Consider the following 5000-nt stretch of genomic DNA (forward strand, 5'->3'; position numbering starts at 1 on the left):
CACACACACACACACACACACACACACACACACACACACACACACAGCTGGGTGAAGTAGACCTGGTGGCGTTTGACTGTGAGATTTAACATGTCGGCTCCTCTCAAGTCGTTTCCTTGACCTGCTGGATTCGTTTCCCACCGACGCTTTAGAAGCACACACACACACACACACACACACACACACTCACACACACACTCACACTCACGCACACAATCACACACACACACACACACACACACACACACACACACACACACACACACACACACACACACACACACACACACACACACACACACACACCTCTGCAGCAGTTTTACATTTTTAATAACGAGTAAAAACACTCGGACCAGCGAACACAAAGTTTCGGATTAGTTTGTGCATCAGGGTGTTCAAACTGCACAAAACATGACTCAGCGTTTCACTATCTCATCTTTAATCCAGACGCCGACGAAGTAAAACCAGATATTACTATTTAATAATATCTGCTTAAAAAAATGCAGACACATACACAAATAAATATATATTTGTGTATGTGTCTGCACTTTCCATCTGGGCCTGAATGAACAGAACTACGAAACAAACAGAAAAGCCCCCCCCCCCATTCAGGCAGGTCTCCATGGTAACGGATCCAGTAGACATTCTGAGGCTGTTTGTGGTGAAGCAGCATTCCTTCCAGCAGCACGCCTGGACACGCCGCTGCAGCAGAGGCGTTTCCACACCCTTACAAGGCAGCAACACGCCAAGTCACACCTGGAGGAGCACCACCAGGATCACTACCGGGTCAGCACCACATCACCACCCACACCATTACAACACATCCAGAGAAACCCGTTCAATAAAAACATGTACGCCGAGTCACAACGAGGTCCTCTCACTGCGTTCAGGGTTCTGGCGTGGTGGTGGCATTCCTCCATGGTTGCCCGGGAAACCCAGAGCACCGATTGGCTCCGGGTCCAGAAGGCTAACCAGCCAAAACAAGGGGGCTAATAAACCTGTCCACTGATCAGCAGTTAATGCCCCAGAACTAATGAGGGCACCGCCACGCTGGTTTCTGGGTCCCAGATCAGAGGTGGGACACACACACACACACACACACACACACACACACACACACACACACACACACACACAGTTATATGTGCTGTAGCTGGACAACAGCAGAAGAAATTCAGGGAGGCGTAGCTTAAACCCAAAACAAAAAACTTTTTTTTTTTTACAGGAAGGAAATTCTTCTTCACCGTCTCCCAATCCACCTTTTTCCGGTAGAGAACCATAACCTCAGACTTGGAGCTGACTCTCATTCCAGCCGCTTCACACTCGACTGCAAACCCTCCCAGCGCGTGCCGAAGGCCTTGTCCTGATGAAAACCCAACTACATTGACTGCAAATAGCAGGGCTGCAACCCTGAGGTTCCCAAACCGGACACTCTCCTCCTCTTGGCTTCGCCTTGAGATCACGAACAGGATTGGAGACGTGGGACAACCTTGTCCATCACCCACTGAGAACAAGCTTGACTTTGTGTCGAGAATACGGACACAACTCGTACTTTGTCCATATAAGGACCTTTTGGCTCGTAGCAACGGCCCCAGTACCCCGTATTCCCTCAGTACCCCCCATAAGATAGCCCAGGGGACATGGTCGTAAGCCTTCTCCAAATCCACAAAACACATGTAGACTGGTTGAGAACACTGCCATGACCCCAACCCTGCCATGGTAAAGAGTTGGTCCACCGTTCCACGGCCTGGATGGAACCCACATTTTCCCTCCTGAATCCCAGGTTCGACAATCGGCCGGAGCCTCCTTTCCAGCACCCTGGAGCAAACTTTCCCAGGGAGGCTGAGCAGTGTGATTCCTCAATAATCCAAGCACATCCTCCGGTCCCTTTTTAAAAAGAATGGGGACCACCACCCCGGTCTGCCAGTCCAGAGGCACTGAACCCACCCTCCACACGACATTGAAGGCAAGGCAAGGCAAGGCAATTTTATGAGGTGTCAACCATAACAGCCCCACATGATGATGCAGCCGCTTCTCTTCCAGATATTCACCGGGGAGCTTTGTGTTTTGGTGTTGCGGGTGTTTGTTCACTCCCAGGATTGATGTGGCTCCAGGCAAGCACTAAAACCAGGAGCGTTAAATGAACTCTGATGGGTAGAAACTTAAATGAACCGTGTTTAAATATTTAAATAGAAATAAAATAATTGATTTCCTAATGAATTGTGTTTTATGCAACAAAAAAAACAATAGAAGGCAACAACAGACTCAGCACAACAGAACCAGAGCGTGACTCACCACAACAGAACCAGAACCGGAGCCTTACTAACCTCAACAGAACCAGAACCGGAGCCTTACTAACCTCAACAGAACAAGAACCAGAGCCTCACTCACCTCACGGAACCAGAACCTGAGCTTGACTCACCACAATAGAACCAGAACCAGGGCCTGACTCACCTCACTGAACCAGAATCTGAGCTAGACTCACCACAACAGAAGCAGAACCGGAGCCTGACTCCCCTCATGGAACCAGAACCAACCGGAGACAGAAACGCTGCAGATGCCTCATCCTGTTTAAACCAGAAGGCCGAGTGACAGAGAAACGGCCCAAAGCAGCTAACACGGCTGGTGGAGGAGATGTGGTGGAGGAGAGGTGGAGGAGAGGTGGTGGAGAGGAGGAGAGGTGGTGGAGGAGAGGTGGAGGAGAGGTGGTGGAGAGGAGGAGAGGTGGTGGAGGAGAGGTGGAGGAGAGGTGGTGAGGTGGTGGAGGAGAGGTGGAGGAGGAGAGGTGGAGGAGAGGTGGTGGAGGAGAGGTGGAGGAGGAGAGGTGGAGGAGAGGTGGTGAGGTGGTGGAGGAGAGGTGGAGGAGGAGAGGTGGTGGAGAGGTGGTGGAGAGGAGGAGAGGTGGAGGAGGAGAGGTGGTGGAGGAGAGGTGGAGGAGGGGAGGAGAGGTGGTGGAGAGGTGGTGGAGAGGAGGAGAGGTGGTGGAGGAGAGGTGGAGGAGGAGAGGTGGAGGAGGAGAGGTGGTGGAGGAGGAGAGGTGGAGGAGAGGTGGATGAGAGATGGTGGAGGAGGAGAGGTGGAGGAGAGGAGAAGTGGTGGTGGAGAGGAGGAGAGGTGGTGGAGGAGAGGTGGAGGAGAGGAGGAGGAGGAGGAGAGGTGGAGGAGAGGTGGATGAGAGATGGTGGAGGAGGAGAGGTGGAGGAGAGGAGAAGTGGTGGTGGAGAGGAGGAGAGGTGGTGGAGGAGAGGTGGAGGAGAGGAGGAGGAGGAGAGGTGGAGGAGAGGAGGAGGAGGAGGAGACTCCATATTTATTCCTTTGGCCGTTTCAGGTCGGATGTTACTCTTCAAAACTTTCTATGAGCTCCAAGTGGGACGGAATCAAAACCACAACAGACCAGAAGACCAGACCAGCAGACCAGCAGGACTCGGAGACGATGAGGACCCTCATCAGAAGCCTTCTACACTTCATCTGAACCTCTCAGGTCTAAGACTGAGGAGCCTTTCAGAGGAACACACACACTTTCAGAGGAACACACACTCGGAGGTTAGAACAGAGACGTCCTGTGTAAACGTGAGGAAACACCAACATGCAGCCTCCTTCTCACCTCCATCAGTTAGTCCAGCTCTCAGAGCGAGGGTGGAGTGTGTGTGCACTATATTTCCAGGTTTAAAAAAAACAAATACAAATGAAATAAAAATGTACACATGTAGCTACAGACAGACAGACAGACAGACAGATAGACACCTAAGTGAACAAATTAACAGAAACAAACACCACCATCATGAGAAGAGGAGGTTCCTGTTCTCTGTGTCGAGGATTAAAGACAGCTCGTCTACAAAACACACACACTGTGTGTTCAGCTGCCGGCTGCCTCATCTCAGGAAGTGAGAAGAATGAAGCAGCACCAGGACCAGGACGGTGAAGCACCAGGACCAGGACGGTGCAGCACCAGGTCCAGGACGGTGAAGCACCAGGACCAGGACGGTGCAGCACCAGGACGGTGCAGCACCAGGTCCAGAATGATGCAGCACCAGGACGGGACTCTGAGAACCCTCTGATTTGTGTCCATCGGGTGCAGCTTTAGACAGAGAAAAATGGCCCCCATGGGACCACTCAGGACCTCCTAATGGGCCATTACTGAACGTGGACCCTGTAATGGATCGAGTGCCTGTGGGATCCAGCAACCAAGTATTTCTGCACCTAATGACGTGAAAACGTGTCGTTGTTTAAAACACACTCTGTAGACCAGGACTCTACCAGAACCACTACGGTCAGAGCTGAAGACCACCAGTAAAACCAGTATGGGGAAACCAACACATCCACATGTTCTAAATAAAGTGGTGCATATAAAGACAGATTATTATTTGTCATTAGACATAAACTAAAATACTTTCGATCCGCTTCTGTTATTAAGTATGTTATGTATGTTGTAAGTTGTTAATAATAATAATATCAATAACATGATTAATATTGGTATTTATAATATTATTAATATTATCAAGTGTCGGATCACAAGCAGTTTCATTTGTGGAGAAGATGTTTTTGAATTCCATGCAAACACATTCAATAAATACAGAGTCAGGCCTGAGACTGGGTCTAGGAAGATCTGACGGGGCTCTTGGATCCAGTAAGACCCGACGGGGCTGCTGGGTCCAGTGAGACCACTACAGGTGGTTTCTAACTGCGGCTCTGGGGTCAGTTTTATGGACCAGAAAGAAACCAGTCCCATGAACCGCCTCATCCTGGAACCTCTCTCTGCCCCCCCTGTCCAAGGGGGACCCTGGTCCAAGGGGGACACCGCCAGACCGCGGCACGCCAGCAAAAGCGAAGCGGACGTGAGAGGAATCGCGACGACGGTGCGCGAGAACCCCGGTGGGCGCGAGCTCCACCTCCAACACCGAGACCAGCTCCGGTTGTTGGAGCGGGCTGCGGGGCCCCCATCAGAGACCAACTACTTCGAACCGCGTTCGCGCACGCGAGCAGGCAGCAGTAGCCGAGAT

The 5000-nt window shown here is 51.2% G+C and overlaps 1 protein-coding gene across 1 annotated transcript in view; it reads right to left on the minus strand.

The window, feature by feature from the left end:
- Positions 1-5000, minus strand: part of dag1 (dystroglycan 1) — a 36001-nt gene that overhangs the window by 30201 nt on the left and 800 nt on the right. The gene's annotated exons all lie outside the window — the stretch shown is intronic.

The sequence above is a fragment of the Eutrigla gurnardus genome (genome assembly GCF_963514095.1).
Source record: "Eutrigla gurnardus genome assembly, chromosome: 2".
Lineage (NCBI taxonomy): Eukaryota > Metazoa > Chordata > Actinopteri > Perciformes > Triglidae > Eutrigla > Eutrigla gurnardus.